This window comes from Amblyomma mixtum, chromosome 9 (genome assembly GCF_055824585.1).
Source record: "Amblyomma mixtum isolate Tamu chromosome 9, ASM5582458v1, whole genome shotgun sequence".
Classification (NCBI taxonomy): domain Eukaryota; kingdom Metazoa; phylum Arthropoda; class Arachnida; order Ixodida; family Ixodidae; genus Amblyomma; species Amblyomma mixtum.
The window spans coordinates 29,359,851-29,380,963 of NC_143020.1; positions in this window are offsets into that span (position 1 = coordinate 29,359,851).

Sequence of the window (21,113 nt, forward strand, 5' to 3'; positions counted from 1 at the left end):
ATTCATCGATTTGGTCATCATGGCTGGATGTAGACGCGTAGGCGTGCACCACCTTCAAATTGTAACTCTTATTAAGCCTAATTACAATTGCTGCCACCCTCTCGTTCATACTACAGGGCTCTTCTATGTTGCCAGCTATATCCTGATTTGCGAGGAATCCCACACGTAGTTCTCATCTGTCCGCCAATGCACGATAGCACAGCACATGCCCTTCCGTTAGTACTGTATACGTCTCATCTGTCCTAACTTCACTAAGTACCATGACACCCCCATTTAATACCCGGTACTTCCTTGAACAGCACTGCATGGCTAGCCTCACTCGAAAAGGTTCTAGGGTTAAACCTTGCGCGTTCAGTTTCTAATGGCAGCCTGTCCGGCGCCAGAGACTCTTAGCACCAATTAGTTTGTTCATAGAAGGTTGCAGCTAAGTACTACACTAGGGTGGACAAATTCTGCTCTAGTGAGCGAGTGGGTTTTTGGTTCTGGTCGCCGAGATCAGGCTGCATCCCCGGCCTGGTTATGCAATTCTGTCGACACGCGGAGTTATTTTTTTAAAACCCGGTGGAGAATTGTCCAGAACAGAGGTTCGAAGCCCGGTACTTTTGCAGGTGAGGCGGATGCTCTTCCTCAACGCCTTCGCTGCAGCAGCTTAAACAATTTCAGAGTTAAAGGTTAGTCTGGAAGCGCCTTCATCGTTTAGGTTGCATTGGAAACAGTGGTGCGAGGTCATGTCATCGCCTACTTCTAACTTTAGATTCAAGATATGAATTTTGCCCCGTGCTACTGCTTCCTAGCTAGACTGAATCGTCGTTCCAGGTTTGATCAGCGGCGCAGCAGTAGCGACTCACAAGGTGCATCTACGAATAGGAGCAGAGACGACAACAACGCTAGACGGTGACGTTGGATGCCAGCGCTCCTTTCACTGCCCGTTTTGTGAAGAACTGTTTCCAGACGCTGCACTTATACTCTTGCTTTTATTTCCATTTCCTGCCCAAATACGCAGCACGCACCATTCAGAACTGCACCGTGCGAGTGCTCCGGCTCTAAGAGCTGTTTACAGCGAGATTCGAGTCAGGAATGCGCCGTTGATGACAGCTGCATTTGCGCTGTATTGTGTGCAGACAGGCGCTCTTTCTTTTCTTGGCGTGAAACGGAAGCTGCGCTATCGCGGACGCGCCATGTGCTCAATTTTAAATCAGTGAATTCGCAAGTAAATTTTAGGACTGTGTGCGCCTAATTGTTACTCTAAAGCAACCCAACGTCTACTGCCGGCCACATTCACGTTGCCCAAGTGGCGCGGTCAACTGATGTGGCACCAGCGCGTCTTGATCACTGTATGGTCCGTCTGCAGTTTAAGGAAGTGTGGATTGCAAATTACTGCTGGAAAAACTCTAGTACTGCAGTCACTGGCTAAATTTGTGAATTCGATATACACAATCGGCGACATAGGACGCATGAATTCTTTGAGCCCAGTAGGCTTACTCTTTGTGAAGTGTGCCGGCATCAACTAAGATTTCACTCTAACAAGTTCTTACCCCTGGCTAGTGTAACCTGCGAACGTGTCGAGTGCAGCAGTCACTTTTGTCGCTGATTCGTCGAAGGGATAAGGCAGAGCGACGGCCAGTTATTGAAGGCCAAAATAGGGCAAAAAGAACCCGAAACACGGACAGGACGACGCAGACAAGCGCGTATCGTAAACTTACGCCAACCCTTCTAACTTTTGTAAGTGCCAGCTCTTTAAGTTGGCAAATAGGAGTGAAGTTTTTGCACTCCAGCTGATCTGTCAGCGTCTTGCGGACTGATCGCCCACCGACCCAGTTTGTCGGCTTCGCTGGCTTGAAGCTCTTTCACACTATAGAGATAACCACCCAACAATACTGTTGGTGTAATTGACCCTCAGATGCGACCCCGGAGGTTTCTCATCACTGTAGGGACCGGTGTTTTGACTAAGGGCGCTCTGCGCAGCCCTCAGATCGTCTACATTGCAGCCTATATGTTACTAATTTTTGAAAGACGGACTCGGCGACAAGTCAAAATGCATCTAGATGGCATTGCATCTAGATGGCATTCTATGCACGTGAGAATGTCCAAACAGCTTATAAGCCAGTATTCAAGGTCAATATTACTTGTTAAACTCTACGCCTTTGACAGACTTCTGTCAGAAGGCACCTCCTTTCACCACGGAAACAAACGGGGTCGCTCATTAGTATTTAAAATTTTGTGTTTCCGTAGCTTTCAGTTCCGTAGCTTTGAAAATAAATGATAGCAGGCATAGCGGTGGTCACAGGACACCTGCACACTTCCTATGCATGGCAACAGGCAGCTACTTTTGTGAGCACTAAAGAGATTGTCATACCTGCATACTTTTCTCTCCCGACTAAATATAGTATTAATAGATCTATACGCGTTACAGCATTCTGTGTTTCACGATATGCGTTGCGATCCGATATTTCATGAGGTAAACCTTCGCGACAATTCCCGGTCTCATCTGCATCATTATCCTAGAAGACAATCGATGTTATCTTGTTTCCCGATTTGTGATTGGAGTTTTTACCGTTGTTGCTTTTTCGGATACTGAAATATGGCTGTGGTGCGTATACTTAGAAATTGTTCAACATGCATCTCTAGATAGAACTCTTGACATTTTTACCTTTTCGTCATGAAGCCAGAACCACCACAAGTTCCGCCTGGACGTTCGCACTTTTTTCCTACCATGCGTACGCAGCGAAGTTCTGAGGAAGAATTCGCATTTAGCGGAAATCTCGAAGAATATGAAGCAAGATAATACGTGGCAAAAACAACTGATAGGACACCAGAACGTTCATGCCATGCTGGTGTTTTTGCACTACACATTGCGCCCGAAGTTTAAAATGTGAGAATAAGATACTGAATGCATTGACCCCTTCAAGTGTTAGGCTCCTATGCTCCTACTTCGAAGGAACGCTTACATCATGCGGAATTCATCTTACACCGCGTAAAAGCATTCTCAACAAATCTGATACCGAAACAATGGCGCTCTTACTTACCCAACGTTGCGATCACTAAGAAGAAAATTGCGCAGCGCGTTGTTCCAAACGCAAGCGGAAGGGTCTGGATCTTTTCGCTTCACTTACTAATGTCTGGGCACATTTTTAAATTCCTAATCATATATTTAAGAAGAAATTTGCAGGTACCTGCCAAAGAAGCACAAAGCCCAAGCTACTTGAATCGTGGAGACAAAGTCCGTGCGGATGTTTGGGAATATATATTTAATGGAGCAAGGGACCATTGTCCGCAGGCCACAAAAATGAGTCGCGGAAGATGACTAGTCAGGTTCTCATCTTTTCGTAGACAGCCGTGGCCGGTCGAGCAGTGCGCATATTGTTGAAAAGCAACATGACACTTAGTGAGTATCAAAAAACCTCCAACATCTCAAATCACACAATTGGCCGGCGCAGTTGCATCCATATCTGATCTTTGCCTAGAGATAAGAAAATGTAAAACAGTGCAAACCTGTCACCCTCAGAAAGGCAAATGTATTATCCGCAGGAACATGTCGTCCTGTGGAAGCGTAGAAAAAACGAAAATCATGAGGCTGCATTGCACACTGTACGCAAATTATTATTCTTCCTTGAGAAGTATGACCTCAAGGCAGTAGTCGTGACCATTTAAAGTTTGTCGACTGTCAAAATACCCAGAATACATAATTTTTCATTTGTGTGTATGTGTGTGTATGCAGGCAGAGTTTTATGAGGGAGTAGGAAGATCTTTACTTGTGCTTAAAAGAGAATTTAGAACAAGATTCGAGGACCTGCACGTGCATTAAAATGAATACAGCTAGAAAGAAATAAAAAAAATTAATAGCAGAAACACTGTAACAAAATTTCCAGAACTTCAAGTGGTTAGCCACTGTCGCAGATAAGCAAGTAATTGTGATTCTGAAATGTCGCAGTCACATAATGTACACATGTGTGAGCAACATTTCACACGAAAAAAATATTTTGAAAGCTGACCCCGACAACCTCAGGCCGATCAGTCCATCGAAGGCGCAGAGGCAAAAGGACCGAGAAAATAGATGAAAGGCTCGTTAAATATAATTCGCCAATCCCATTGGTAGGACATGCTCAAGATGATGAAGCAAAATAGTCAAAAAGGTGCGCTAAACAATTCTGTGTGTATCACTAGTTAAGGCATGCATCCACACGTTTAGCTATTTTTTTAAACGGCGCGCTGGGTATGCTAGCTCCGTTAATGCATCAGTCACCACGTCAACAGCGCTCAGATAAAATCCTGGGATGTAGGAGCTCCACCGAGTGGAAACGTTCGTAAGGGTGCACGGGCGCTTTTAGACTTCTGAACAAATCTGATATTCTTCACTAATTGTGGCTACAAGATGTATAAGCTCTACGACCCTTACAGTAAATGACAGCTGCATGCCTTACTCGTGCCGATTCTGTGACTTCAACGACCGCTGACTTTTCAGAGTGACTTCACTTTTTGTTACACTTGTTTCTCGTTATTTTTTTTATCTCCTCACCCTTTTCTCCCCTGCAGGGTAGCAAAGCGATTTTTCTTCCAGTTAACCTCCCTGCATTTCCTCTTATTCGTCCTCCTCCTTCCACGCGTGCAGATACGGCTTTGGTTTACGGCAACATAATTTGTGAAATAACTTATTTATCTTAGTTCAGCTGCTTAACGCCATTCGGTCCCGATGGTGGTTCGCTAAAATGGATTTTCTAAACGCGTACAAAGTTTATGTCTTGTAGGCAAGTACAGGTTGCGCGGTCATGATTTATAAACAGATTGACAACAGCACTACGGAAGGAGGACAGAAGGAACACGAAAAACACTGGACAGCAACTGTCCTGTGTTTTTCGTGTTCCTTCTGCCCTCGTTCCGTAGCGTTGTTGTGAATTTGTTTATTAAGCATGAACCAACTAGCCCACACCAGAATCCTCTTAGGCCATGATTTCCTGCTGTGTTGAGATCTGTCACCTCAGTAGCCGTTTATAAATAATTAATTAATAACAAGTCAGCCTGACTGTGCGCTTCCCTACAAAATATGTGACGCCCACTGGCGTCGAGTTTCTGTGCGGGCAGGTTTGCTGAATTTTGGCTGCTTTGGTGGATCAGTACTTCATTTCTTTTTGAATATGTAAAAAAAAACGCGCTGCTAGTACCATGAGAATGTTACAAATATAAACCACTGAAAGAGTGCAAATCTGTTGCATGCGTCATGATAGATAAATCAGGGAACTATATTTTCTGTTATACCCAAATTTTACTGTTTCTTAAGAGAAGTTATCGCTAGATATTCATGAAAAAAATTTTAATTGTCACTGTAAGACTGCGAGCACCGCAAAAAGAACCGGTCTGTTTTTAGGAGTGGGTAAGTAGACAGCAGTAAGGCAGCTGAGGCATGGGAAACTGTTAAGCAGCCGGCAAAAGTGTACACCCGACAGCATAAGCGCGACGGTCTTACGTTGCTCCCGCTTGCGGAAGGCAGGACAAGGGTGCAATTTGGAGAGATGGAAATCACTCTTGGCTTTCAAAATTTATTTATAGTCTATAGCGCGCAGTTGAAAATTATTGTTCAAAGAGGGACACACTCATAATCCACATATAATGCACCGGCGCACGGGATGCCGGAAAACGTTTGAGGTAGACGGGTCAGACGACTAGCAGTTCGGGGTACGGGTCTGATGTCGTAAGCCGCTCAGCTGCTTATGTCTTTACCCACGTAGAATGGAGTGTGCGCCTCCAAATACTAAACAAAAATAAATAGCCCGCCAAAACCATCTACGGCATCGAAAGTGCAAAATTAGGGCAGGTATATGTTGAAAGTTTGGGCGACATAAATGTAAATAAAAAGGTAGGGGGGTGAGGTCCCCTGTCTCAATCGCCGCCCGCCAAAAAAAGGCTGAGCGGCGCTTACACCTAGAATGATTACACCTAGAATACAAATTTCAACATCTAGTTTAGGGTTAGTAGCTTTCTTACTTCGATGATGGATATAGTGCAGTAAGCTGTGTCGAAAAAAAAATCCTCATAGTATGAGGTGTCCTGTTATGTAAACGAATTATATAAAATATTATGTATATTTGTATTAGGAGCGGACTATGCCTACTAGCGTGATGACTATTGAAATAAGGGACTATGGCTATATAATTAAAAAACAATTGCGTGACATCCCAGCAATATCATCTGGAGAAAAATTATGCTATTTCTATTGTCTTTAGTTCGGATTCTTAAAAGGTGTGTGACTGGTCTGAGCGCTTGTGCTGACCAAGATAACTGCGAAAAAATGCAACCTGGACATTGTGCAGGTTCCTTACTCTAACCACAATTTTAACCTGGATGACCAGAATTTCAAGCTGCAACAGGGAACTCGAAACGACTCTAAAAAAGAGTTATTTAGGCAGGCGTATCGAGTATTATATTTGCCTACGCTCATCAATATTAATATTGTTCGTATGTGCAATATTGCCCTTTCCGTTCCCCTGCATTTATGCATTGCTGTTCTCCTGTTGCCTTTTTTTTTGGAGGGGGTTAGAAGTATTGCCTGCGTTATATGGCATCATCGAGGCTATATGATTTGCTTACTTTTAACTTTTTTATCGCCGGAGAAAGTTGGGGGATGGATCGTTAACCAGAGGGAGGCTGCTAACCACCTTTTGTGAACTTGTGCTGATGTGTCTGCAATAGTTTGCCAGCTCCTCTTTGTTCGGGCCTACATGCTTCCTAATCATTTATCTTTTCTAACTCGTAGCAACCTTCTAGGGCTTTAACAACAATTGTGAATTCAAAATCTAAACACTCAGGAACGGAAACAATGAGCGATTTCCAACAATTCGTATTGAACGCAAAAAAGTTAAAACCTACAAATATTAGCAGTCGTCTAGCTTTCTTGTGAACGGCGGCTGAGCCTTCAAAATCGACGCATTAACTACTGATGAACTTGATCACAAGCTTGACGTTTTTATTTGGTCGCCATGCACTCTTTCGCAAACTGTTCCTTCATCAATAGCTCCACCGCTCTGAGTCATAGCTTGCCTGTATTTGCGGTTCTCGTGCGTCATTCATTTTTGTTGTAGTGGATTGCCTTCAGTGTCCAACATTATTCAGCTTTACAGTACGCAAAGTTGGCCTAGCACATGGCGTTCCCAACATGTTCAAGATGACTGAACATGGAAGTAAAATCTGAACATTTTTGAGACATGCACCACTGATATTTTATTGTTCAGTTTCGAAAGAGCACCACATAATGGCGCCTTTGTCTCCTGATGATAATGATGTGAGCTTTTGTTTGTTCTTCAAGACCACAGCCTCCCTGTACAGCAGTAGCATCTGAAAATACGTGTACACATTCGGCTGAGCGAACATGGGGGCAGTAAGGTGACGTTTCGAGACAAACAAGAGGAGAACCGTTTTAACTCGACAGCGTTAAGGTCCCCGTGTCGCAGAAAAGCCGGTGTCGTCGTCGGCGGTGTTTACCCAGAGGGAAGAATCCCAGATGCATTAATTAATAAAACCGAGTTGGAAATTGGTCGAGTTGAAGAATCGAACCAGGGCCTCCGGAGTGCGAGGCGAGTACGCTAACCACTCCGCCACGTCAGGGGGGGGGGGGGGGGGGCGCTAGCGTCGGTGACGGGAGCGGTCGCATACCGCGTCGGCTCCGTGACAAATCGCAATCAATTGCGATACACCAACTTTTTCCCCTGCAAGCCTGGTATTATCGTCTATAGGAACCTCAGCGGCACCCGTCTACACCACGTTTGTTAAGGTGGGGCCAATTTTCGACCACTTTTCGGTCATTTGAAGCTTTCGTCACGCCGCGGTGGTGCTAAGCCTAACGGCGCCGGGGCCTGCGATGGCCCCGGTTGGGGATCCCTCGGCTCTGGCGGCTGCAAATCAAGTCACCGGATACGACCCGCAGTCCTTGCAGATCGTAACAATGGATACCCATCAATCCGAGGATACGACTGAAGGCGAAGATCCTCTACCAACGGAGGACGACTACCTACAAGATATGATCCGCGTCTGGCGCGGAAAGAAGAACGCGGCAGCGGCATCGAGGGACGCTGGTGCTGGTGCCACCCAGCAACAGGCACCGGCTAGCTCTGCGAATACGCAGGGCGGGAGTGCGCTGAACGCAGCCTCGAAGAGCTCCAAGCAACTCCGGTGGCGGCCGCAGAACACGCCGCGCATTGAAAAAGATGACATCGTTGTTGTGCTGAAACCAAGAATCACGGTCGACCTCAAGGCAACGTTTGGTCCTGGACAAGCCGGCGCTGCAGTCCGCAGCATCCTCGGGGACGACGCAAATGCTGGACTTGCAGTGTGGCCCGTTTGGGACCAAAACGTCCTTGTATGTGCACTGAAATCAGTCGACGCCGCGGAGAAGCTACTCCGGGATATTGTGCTGCCGGTAGGGGAACGCGAGCTACCGTTCCGGGGACACCCTAAACTCTCCGGTGCGTTCTGTCGAGGCGTAGTGACTGTTTCGCCAGACGAAACGTCTGAAAGCGTTAAAAGAAAACTCAGTGCGGAACAAAATGTCGTGTCTGTGCGCAAGCTAGGGGGAACCCCGGTTGCGGTGATCACCTTCGCGGGGACCAAGGTGCCACGGACGGTGTTGTACAGCTACGAACGGCTCCCTGTTCGCCTGTACAAGAAAACAGTGCCAGCATGCCACCGCTGTGGCACAGTGGGCCATCGGGCCGATGCGTGCCCGCGACCGCAGCCGGGACGCTGCAAACGCTGTGGAGTCCAGGTTCCCGATGCCACTCCTGACGGCCTGGCGGAACATGACTGTGTTCCGAGCTGCCTCATCTGCGGAGGCGGCCACCCTACCGGAGCTCCTGGCTGTGCTGGGCGGTTCCGGAAAGCCATCAAACCGAGCTCCCCATCCGGATCGAAACCGAAGACAAAGACGGGGCCCAAGCAGGCTCCTCCGCCCAAGGCCAAGAAAGCGCCAGCCGATCAGGAAATCAAGGCCAAACACGGCACATCGAAACATGTCAAGTCCGCGACCCAGGCGGTGCCCCCGGTCCTCAACGCCAGGGACTTCCCGCCCTTGGCACCCGTCCAATCACAGGTGAGCAGTTGGAGTAGGGCAGTCTCTGGGCCCCCTACCCGTCCCTCCCCTACCCGTCCCTCCCCTACCGAAACCGCCCTACAGCAGCAGGTAGAGGAGCTCAGGCGCCAGAACCAAATTCTAGCGCGCAAAATTCAGGAATTAGAGGCCAAACAGGCCGGGTCATCCGAACCAATGCAAGAAGCTGAGCCAGATGACGAGGATGACGGATCATCCGTAACATCTTGCCTCACTAGCGTCTCGCGGCAGAGCGGGGACACGGTAGTTGGATCAGCTGGTCGCGTCGCCGGCCTAGAGGCACTGCAGCGCCAAACCGAGCAACTGGAGGAGCAAGTGGCGGCCCTCCCGAATCAAATCATGTCAGCAGTCCGCGAGTCCTTCCAGGACATGTTCAAGGCAGCTTTAACGCAAGCACTTCCCGACCTTATGGCCCAGGTCACTGACTCGGTCCTTAAAGCCGTGCAGCCCTGGGTCAGCACCCAAATTCAGATCGCCACTAGCTCCGATTCCCCTCACCTCAAACGTAAGACAGCCTCCCGCCAGGCAGCGAAGGAACACGGTTCAGGCTCGGCAGCTGTTGGGTCGGTGCGGCCTCTCGCTGGGGTTGCGCTGGCTCCCGGCCAGAGCTAGACCGCTCCCCCGTAATTAAATAGAACAACATGGCTAGTACATCTAATAGGAAAGATAAAAACCTTGAAAAATTCCAAATCATTCAATGGAACTGCAGGGGTTTCAGGGCTTGGAAAAAACGGCCACACCTCCAGCTCTACCTACAGTCCCTAGGTGACATGCCGGCACTCGTTGCCCTGCAGGAGCCCGGCATAGACGCTAAATTATCAGGCTACAGCACCTTTCAGGGGGGCCCCTCTACGTGCATCCTGGTGAATAAGGCTTACACCGGGCTTCAGGTCGACTTAGACTTGAGTACCAAGCAAGAATATACAATGGTCCGGGTACTGCCTCTCAGACGCCGCGACCCGTCAATACATATCCTCAACATATACTGCCCTCCGCATAAGCCGCGCGTAACTTTTAATGAAATCTTCCTTCGCGCGATAAAAATGGCAGCCAAAGAGCCTCTAGTGATCGTTGGAGACTTCAATGCTCCCAGCCTTCATTGGGGCTACCACTTCGAACAGGCAAGAGGACGTAAGCTGGCGGAGCCCATCTCCACCCTCAGCCTCACGTTGCTCACGGACCCGGCGTATCCCACCCGAGTGGGGAATTCGGTAACCCGCGACACGTGTCCAGACCTTTCTCTCGTCAAAAATGCTAGAGCGGCTGCTTGGGAGAACTTAGAGATTCTCTAGGCAGCGATCACCTCCTTCTCCGGATTACACTCATGGCGAAGGCAGCGCGCAAAAAATGGGGTCAGGCCAAGCTGACCGATTGGCACAAATTCCGAAATCACACTATCCCTCCCGTACTATTTTCCGGCGGCTACGCGGAGTGGGCTAACCACATATACAACATTCAGAAACAACACGTCACAACACTACAAACCACCGAAGAGATCCCCGCAGTGGACACCCACCTCCTGCATTTGTGGGAGGCGCGCCGGAGCTTAACTAAACGGTGGAAAAAGCAGAAAACTAATCGCAAATTACGCGACCGCATAGTCAAACTCACAGAGCAAGCTGCAGCGTATGCTGCCGAACTCTCAGATTCAAATTGGATAGCACGCTGCGACGCCGCAGCTCATCAGATGAGCTCGAAGGGAACGTGGCGTCTCTTTCGCAGTCTAATCGACCCCTCTCAAACGAGAGGGGAGACGCAAAAGCAGCTCCGGCGGGCTCTGCAAGGGTATCAAGGTACGACGGCGCAACTTGCGGACACTCTGTGCGACAGATATCTTTGTCGTACGGAGGACCCGCCTGGGCCTGAGTACATGTACTCTGGCAGGCCTAATGAAACACTTGATGCCCCTTTTGAGTTGCACGACCTTAAGGCGGCCTTAGCAAAAATGCGCCGGGGTACGGCTCCGGGACGGGATAACATAACAGTGAACCTGTTGGCGAACCTACCGGACTCAGCCTACCTCCATTTATTAGAATACATCAACCAGATCTGGGACGGGCGTCCACTCCCTCCCGAGTGGAAAACGTCACTTGTGACGTTTATCCCTAAAACAGGTAAGGCCGTGAATACGGACAACCTGAGGCCCATATCACTGACCTCATGTGCGGGCAAGCTTATGGAGACGATGGTTCGGGATCGCCTCTCTCCATACCTGGAGAGTAAGGGCTTCTTTGCAGTTACCATGTTCGGGTTTCGCCCCCACATGTCTGCACAGGATGTCCTTCTCCAGCTGCACAGGGATGTAATACGACCCACAACTATGCAACACAATGACAAAGCCATCCTCGCCCTTGATCTGAAAGGAGCTTTCGACAATGTTAAACACGGAAGCATCCTGGCCAACTAGAGTTCTACCGATTGTGGGGCTAGAGCCTACGCGTATGTAAGAGATTTCTTGACTAATCGCCAGGCCTTTCTTCGGATTGAGGGCGAGGATTACGGCCCTTACATGATGGGAACACGGGGTACCCCTCAGGGAGCGGTGTTATCACCGCTCCTGTTCAACATAGCTATGATGCACCTCCCAAGCCAACTGGCCCGGGTGGAAGGCATTCAACACGCGTTGTATGCAGATGACATTACAATTTGGACCACTGAGGGGAGCCTTGGGGACATGGAGGCCCGCCTTCAGCAGGCCGCTTCCATAGTCGATGCGTATGCCATTGACTGTGGGCTCCAATGTGCTCCAGCGAAATCAGAGCTTTTGCATGTCAGAGCGAACCCAAAGGATAGGACAGCAATTCACATCTCTCTGTCAGGAGGTCCTATTAGAGAGGTGGAGGAGCTCCGTATTCTGGGCCTTTTCATTCACCACAGACTCAGACCGGACTCCACCATTCTGAAACTCAAGAGAGTAGGCGAACAGGTAGGGCGCATGATCCGCCGCGTTTCCAACAAGCGGGGCGGTCTGCGGGGCAGGGACGCGCTTCGGCTCGTCTATGCCTTCGTGAATAGCCGGATCCTCTACGCCGTGCCATATCTCCGCACTACTAAGCAAGACGAGGCGCGAATAGACGCCGTCATCCGCAAGGCAACTAAGCGAGCCCTGGATCTCCCGGTGGCTACCTCTAATGCCAAACTCAAGGCATTGGGGGTGCTAAACTCCTACCAGGAGCTGCGGGAGGCCCACCTCGTGAACCAATACACGCGGCTCATGCAGACGGCCCCTGGGCGCCGCCTGCTAAACCGCTTACACATCCAACACGACTGCACTCCAGAGGAGGCGGAGCGTATCCCAGTACTGTGGCGCCATATGCTCTGGGTCTCCCCGGTCCCCCGTAACATGGACACCGACATGCACGTAAACAGGCGACAAGCGCGGGCTCGGGCTCTTGAGAGACAACACGGCTCGCGACCCGGTGTATATTATGTAGACGTAGCAGGCCCATCGCCCACGGGATTTTACACGGCCGCTGTCGTTCACCAGGAAATGCACGTTGATGGACTCTCTTTTCGAGCCCCGAATTCAATGCGAGCCGAGGAAGTAGCGATAGCGCTTGCTGCCGCCCACGCCAATTCGAGAATCATCATTACGGACTCCCGAAAAGCATGTGATCATTACTTGGCAGGGGAGATCTCCCCCTTAGCTGCCTGCATTCTAAGACGGACTGCCACTGATCCAACACCCAAAAGAATCATTTGGGCTCCTGGCCACCAGGGCTTACGAGGTAATGAGGCCGCTGACGCGGCTGCCCGAGCGCTTACTCACCGGGCTCCTCATCCCAGCTCTTCTGGCTCGGAGACTAACCAGCCGCTGCTGCGATTCAAGGAAATTATAACGCATTATAGCGACATCCACCGCCTTTTCCCGGCCCCTGCAAAGGGGCTGAGTAAGACGGAGGAGCGAACTTTAAGGCGCCTGCAGACAGGTACTCTACTCTGTCCTGCAATCTTAAAGCATTACGATCCTAACACGGATGGGCGATGCCCACACTGTGGGGAGACCTGTGATATCTTCCACATGGTGTGGGCATGTACTCAAAATCCCCACCTCCCCCCTTCCCCTACCCCTTCCAGAGAGGCATGGGAGACTGCCCTTCTCAGCTGCTCCTCGCTTGAGTCCCAAAGGGCTCTGGTGAAACGGGCTAGAGACGGGGCATTGTCATGCGGTGTCCCGGACTAGGGACGCCGACCATGTTGCGTGGCCACTCTGTGGCTCCCAAACTCTATTTCAGAAATTAAAAGTTTTCACCACCACCACCACCACGCCAGCTCGTTGGTTTGGAATTAACAAAAGCGCGTCTAGTGAATGCGGCTGTTGTCTTAGAAGGGTGCTTTAGAGACATGTACTGTGATGTTCATTCCTTTCTGGTGTACATCCAGATATATGAGAGAGGCGTATTTCCTTTCCTTAAAACCAATTTTTGTTTCATTTTCCTTAAGGTCCTCACGGCGCTGTTCGGGAGTCCACCTGTGGGAACATGAGAGGACAGTACTAAAAAATGAAAGACGCTGCCTGCCAGAGCATATTGCGACTCATAAATGCAAAACATGGTAAATAAATTGGTAAATTCGTTTTTGAGAAAAGGAAATGGCGCAGTATCTATCTCACATATCTCGGCGGGCACCTAAACCGCGCCTGAAGGGAAGGGAGGAAGGTAGGAGTGAAAGAAGAAACAAATGAAGAGGTGCCGTAGTGGAGGTCCCCGGAATAATTTCGACCACCTGGGGATCTTTAACGTGCACTGACATCGCACAGCACACGGGCGCCATGGTTCAGACTGGGAGACATTCAGGAAGGACACCAAACTAGCTACATGGGAACAAATAACCAGCTATGAAAATTGGGCGGCTTCCATTCTCGACCTTAAAGAAAAGCTCACAAAGTCCCTCGCCACCACGGAGGACACCCAACTGTTGACAACCACCTCCTACACCTTTGGGAAGCAAGACGTAGTCTTATAAAACGATGGAGAAAACAAAGACACAATCGGAAACTAAGACTACGAATAGCCAAGCTTACTATTCAGGCAGACCAATACGCATGGGACCTCGCTAGCACCGATTGGCTAACGAAGTGCGAATCTCAGAAAGGCCGCCTAGACACCAAGGCTACGTGGAACCTTCTGCGATGCCTAATTGAACCTCCAAAAGCGAAGAGTGAACAACACAGAAATTTGCATCGAGCCCTCCACACCTTCAAAGGCACGGATTACGAACTCGAGGATGAACTCACACGTCGCTATATCTGCACCGCGAGAGACCCACAACCTTACAATAAGTAGTACCGTGGGGAACCGAACGAAGACGTAGACAGAGACTTCACTTCACAGGAAATCATTGCAGCACTAGCAGATATGCGCCGAGGCACAGCCCCGGGACAAGACAAAATCCCGGTCGGACTTGTGGCCGACCTCGGCACGGAGGCTCTGCAGCAACTCACGGATTACATAAACGACTGTTGGCATCCTGGCACCATCCCACAAGGATGGAAAACAACCAATATGCACTTTATCCCCAAACCCGGCAAGAAAACCAGCATCGAAAACCTGCGCCCCATATCCCTCACATCGTGCGCAGGCAAACTCATGGAAAAGGCAGTCCACGCGCGTCTCTGCAATTATCTTGAGGACAATGAGCTACTGCCATACACGATGTTTGGATTCAGGGCACACTTATCCACCCATGATGTGCTTCTGCAACTCAAACGCGAAGCCATTGATCCCGCACGCAGAAACAGTGACCGAGCCCTTTTAACTCTCGACCTCAAAGGAGCGTTTGACAACGTTAAGCACCCACGATCCTAAACAACCTCCACCGCACGGACTGTGGCCAGCGAGTTTACTCATACATCTGCAATTTCGTTACGAACGGAACCGTAAACATCAGCACCGGCACGAAACAGACAACGCAAGTGAAGATGGGCACGAGAGGCACTCCGTAAGGGGCAATACTATCCCCACTTCTCTTCAACATTGCACTCCTAAATCTCCCACCCCTTCTCAGTCAGGTACAGGGCATACGCCACGCCCTGTACGCTGACGATATAACCATCTGGACAACCACGGGAAGTATGGAAATGATTGAAGAAGAACCACAAACAGCGGCAACAATAGTTCAAAAATTATGCACGGGCGGGTGGACTAACCTACTCTCCCGAAAAATCTGAACTCATAGTCTCCCGTTAACGCAATAATCCGGACACCATCAACATCCGCATTGACAACTCGTCCATCAAGGAAGCTCAGGCCCTCAAGATACTAGGTCTGTACTGAAATAACAACGGCAACAACCCCCTAACCCTCTAAAAACTACGGCTCGTGAGCGAGCAAGTCGCCATGATGATCGCCATTATAACAACGCGGAAATCAGGGATGCGAGAAGGAGATCCCCTGCGACTGGTGCAGGCTTTCGTCGTAAGCCGCGTCGTCTACGCAGCACCCTACCTCCGCCTAATGAAGCGTCACATCAGGAACCTAGACGTCATAATCAGAACATCCTACAAGAAGGCACTGGCCTCCCTCTTGCGACATCGACGAACCGGCTCTTGCGACCGGGAGTTCACAACACGATAGACGAGCTAATACAGGTGCACCCCATGGCGCAGGTAGTACGACTCTCCACTAGTCGGACTGGTCGACAAGTCCTCACTGATTTAAACATCAATTGCCCCCGACAGCTAGACTCTAAAAACGACATTCCAGCCTCATAGAGAGGACTATTGAAGGCAGCTCCACTACCCAGGAATATGCACCCCGATTTTCACCAGGCGAGACGACAAGCACGAGCCGAAGCTTTGAAAAGGCACTACGGCGAGTGCTAGGGCGTGTTCTGTGTTGATGCTGCGGGTCCCGAGCAGGCAGTGACGGCCGTAGCGGAAGTGCACCAAAACAAAACAATCGACGGACTAGTACTAGCTAGCCACGACATACTAGCCGTGGAAGAAGTGGCGATTGCTTTAGCTGCAACACACACTAACTCAGAATATGTTCTTGCAGATTCACAAACAGCGTATCGAAATTACCTCAGGGGTAGGATCACACCACTAGCACCTAAAATCCTGCAAGACAGCTACACCTGAGGCTACCAACCAACGCACAAACACTTAATATGGGTACCAGGTCACCAGAGCATCCCAGGGAACGAGAGCACACATGCCTCAACCCGAGTATTTCTTCCCCGGGCACCAGCACGGATGCCGTGGAACCTTCTACCCCACTACTAACTTACAACGACATACTTCAGCACTTAAGATTATCCCGTCGGGTATACCCTCCGACGGCTAAGACACTGAACAAAGGCGAGGAACTACAGCTCCGAAAGCTACAGACCAATACTTACAACAACCCACGAAGACTACACGCAATAGACCCGGAGTCATTTGACTCACATTGCAACTTCTGCGGGGAGAAGGCGGACCTGTACCATATGGTATGGGCATGCCAACGAAATCAGGCGGTCACTGTCAATAACCAGCCAACGCAGGAGGGGTGGGAGGCAGCTCTGACCAGCTCGGACGAAACGAGTCAGAAAGAACTCGTCGAAAGAGCGCGGACAGCAGCCTACACCAATAGGGCTCCGTACTGAGAGCTCCACCCACCGCTACAACCTCCTAAACAATTTCATTAAAATATTTTAACCACCACCTCGATCCTGGCACATGCAAAAACAAAACTTAGGAGAGAAATATTAGAAGCCTTTCATATTACTAACACTGGTGACAAATGCATTAGCACTGCTTCTCTAGTAGTGCTGGAGAAAGAGATAATATTATTAGATGGACACGTGTGAATTCCTTTTCTTGCTTGCCTTACCTTGGTTTTCTTAGTACTTTTCTGTTGGCGAAGCCTTCGATTCATGTTTTTTTTTAAATCAGCCTTTCTCCACAGCCTGAGTCGCTTTGGAACGTCAAACCGCACAAACCAACGAACCGTTTTTGCCTTGTTACTGGCCTTTCGGTTTCTAGTGGTTCTTTACTTTATTGACACTGCTTTTGCTACGATGAGCAAATTTTAGGCGTTGACAACTATATTGTTTTTATTTACTTTCATAATGCTTTTGCTAAGAGTTCTTTTTAAGCTATATTCATCGTTCACCTCATGCATTCAATTATTCCTTTTGTCTTTGTCATGTTCTTTGCTTTTATATGACTATGGTAACGAAGGATATCAATTTTACTCGTATTGCTATCGGGTGGCACACTTGGCGGCGGGATGCTGACATGATCAGTGCGTTTATTTGCCTTATGTTTGCCCTGCGCGTGTATAAATGCATCTGCCATCGACGAAAATAAACTAGTTGGAAGTTGCGCTCCTTACATATCGTCTGTGTTCCTTATGAAATAATAATCAAGCAAAACTTTGATTATTACTTCGAACAATATATACGTATGCATCTGACCCTCTTTGCAAGAAAAATTTGCTTTGTTATTATACACATAAAAACAGCAGCTGCGCAACGAACCAAAAAAAAATTATAATGGTGGTAGAAAACTATTTGCTCATGTTTGCTTCATAACATTTGCTACCATGAGTCTTTACAGATTGATTTTGTGATGCTGCTAAGACGCAAGTTTTCGCGCGCAACAGTAGGTACGAAGTTTCACTTTATTATTTCCCTTACTTAATAAAATTTTGGGTTGCAATGAATATAGCTGTCCTATTCACCACTGTTCTTTATGGGGGTACCACAACCAAAACTCTTAGATGTAGCAAATCGCCGCTCATGAACACCCGGACTCTTGACCAACATGCACTGCTACCAATCCTGTACCGGGAGGTCCCACTACCTTATTCTGGATGTTGTTTGTTCCCAAGACATCATGCTACTAGAACCACATTTCACGCATTGGACGAAAGCATTGTTAACAGAAAGAAATTTCGTACCTCTATATTTACCGAACCTGAATTCGCTAGAATTGTTCAACTGATTTATTGCATCGCCTGTTATGTGGCTATTGTTTTTATTCTATTTTTTTGTTCAATGTTATTGTATTTATTCACTCCCCTTTATAATGCTTCACCCCTGAGGGTATAGATATTATATGCAAATAAATAAATAAGCATGGACTCGAGGAGAGACCACACACGCAAAGAAGCCAGAACTTGTTGCCTTAACACCCTGTCCCCCCCCCCCTCATTCCACTCACAACTGATAAGCAAACCTCTTCACCTCCAAATTTACGATTGCGTCTGTAGGCTTTCGCCACCAGGAAGTGCGTAGTCACAATGGCAGTCATCATTCCCCTGGAGCCTCCTCCAAAAGCCAGCTCTGACGCCATTCTTTACCACCTCACTAAACTAACAGCATCTAAGTGTGAACGGCCACCAGAACGCTGTCTCTTACTTGCCAATGAGCATGCTCTCAGGTCGTATCTGCGGACAGCAGAACACTTAGCAGCATTCCTACTCCCACCTGTACGTTTTTCTCGACTGAGGTCCGCTGACCAAGGAATTGAAACAAACTCATCCACGCGTTCAACAAGCACTATGAAGGGCCAAGCCCCACACTCGGCCTACTTTGATGAACCAGTGACCCGGACATGGGAAGCTTAATGTTTTCTCTCTCTCTCTCTTGGGCAGACAAACAAATCTCCAAATAAAGGTCTCCCCTCTTTCTACCATTTTTGGCTGGAGTTCACTAAATAATGCTGCCATTGGCGTTTTGCTGTAAGCACCCGAACTAGTTAACGCAGCAACCCGTGCTGCAGCTCTAATGGAATTTGTGACTTTTATCAACTTGGCACTTTTTTGGCGACTGAAAGATCCTTGCCGAAATACCAAAAGAGAAAATAGCCGGCTGTGACGTTCAGAAGCTGGGCAGAAACATTATCACCTAATGTTTATACGGGACAGTCGTTTTCTCGAGGTAGTTAGCGTGTGCAGTTCCTGACCACTGGCTGAATACCGTCACAAGGCCAAGGCGGCGTTCATTGGCTATAATGAGGGCAACTTTTATCCAGGTAATCCAGATGCACCTTTTCAATACGACAGTAGCGAAGTCCTGTGGAGTTATTTTAATTATTTTATCAGCAAAGAAGACTGGTGAATGCAGATTATATATATCCCAAATACGAAGTCCTACCTTTGCCGGCAGCAGTGCTGCCGTTCATTTCTACAGATGCAACACTGTGGAAGTGTGCCTTTTAGGAACAATAGACGACAGTATGTAAAGTACGCATACACTGTCCCCGCAGGGGAATCTGATTCATGCAGACGTTGGTGAGTTGCGACACCACGGGTTCATGAGCATCCGCAGGGACATCCCCGCAGGGGGATGATGGTGAGCAGTGCACCACCACGGACCCGAGCACCCGCGCTTGGCCGTGCGCGGCATCGCCGTGTCCGGGGAAAACACCATTACTAGATTACTTTTTCAGTTTGCAAACTACAACACCGCGGATGTCGCGCTTGCCTGTACCGCCGAGCGGGGGCGCTCTCGTCGCTGTTTGACTGCCTTCTCGGCAAGGGTAGCCACGCTGACCACATCAGCGAAGAATATAGCGAAGCGTTTTTGTGTCAGGCGTTTCTTTGTTGGGTTAAACTGTGCTGCAAGTTGATCGCTGCTCCTCTGTGTCCTTGCCAGATTTATATCAGTGCGTTTCGAGCGACGCAGCTCGCGCGGCGTTCGCTCCGGCTGCAACTCAACACAGAAGCGCGACAGCGTCGGTGCACCCGAGCTATGCGTCCGTGAGTCGGTGCGGCCTAGCTGTAGACCTGTGTGCTGCTAAACCAAGAAAAGACCAGCGTTCTACGTAATGTGCGACCGCAATTCACACTGACCATCGCCAAGGCGACAAACATTTTCTTGAAAGTGCTGGAAGAGCTAGCGAAGCGCAGCCTTGCTCGCTTGGGTTGCGCTGAGCACGTGTCGGCATTCACTTGTCAGATACTGAACATTGTTATTGCTATATGAATTCACTTTCTCTCTACATATGTGAATCACCGTGTAGAGAGCAAGGAGAAGGGGGCTGTTGCAAACAAGAAAGCAAGTCTCTTGTAAGTAGCTCCTATTAAGATCTATATGTTTTTTACCTATATGAGTTTAATAAACCGCTTTCAATCTGATCTGTGCTATTACCCTCATTTTTCGCGTTTTATGACCTGAATAACGTTGATGTTTCACAGTGGTATTGCTGCATCTCCATTTAAAAATCACGTATGCACCGTTGACTGTCTTGCTTCAAACCGATGGAACTTGGCCTTAGGTTTCGATATTTTCGGAAACATGCGACTCATCTACCGTTGCGTGGCTCGCCGTAGCAAAGAGTCGTTTAGTTTGTAGGGAAGTAAATGAAACAAAAAAGCTATACCCGACCAAGATCCAGACGTCTCATCGAAATAGCTAATGATTCAGACATCCCGATTGTACCTCTGCCGCCCAGGTCCATTCGTGCAGCCTTAATGCACCTGTACTTGCACATTAAAGGGGTAGAGACATCAAATTCCAAGGTTGTACAAAAGACTGCCATACGTTTCCTTTGTATGTGAGGACCATAAGAGCGAAGTATTAAATTTAAGGGAGGTCTAGAACATATTTTAATTTAATTTTAAAGTTTGTGAAAATGCTCACTCTTGTAGTCTGAGCAATCGCTAGTGCATCAATGTGACGTAGGAACAGAGAAGCAAACACAAGCAAGTATTTCCTACGTCATTGCACAGTTTTCTGACGTACGGGACCAAGTTTTGCGGTTTCGCGGCCTAGCAACCTTGGTTACGATTGCTCACGAGTCTTTTTTTTTCTGCACGCTCGCGAGTGCGACGGTGCTTTACGCCCGGCGTTGCCGCAGGCGATGTCGTTGCCGAAAGATCCACTTTTGCACAGGCATATTGCCGGTGCCCTAATCTAGGAAGCATTCTCTGGTATCATGGATGTTATGTATTTTCTTGTGCGAATGTGAAGTACGCCGATCATGCCGGCCGGCCAGCCTGGATCCCGTCTGCCGGCGTCATAAAAACGAGCCAAAGTGTGTTATTGACGTATATAATAAACCCTGGGATAAGAAATGTGAAAAATGAGT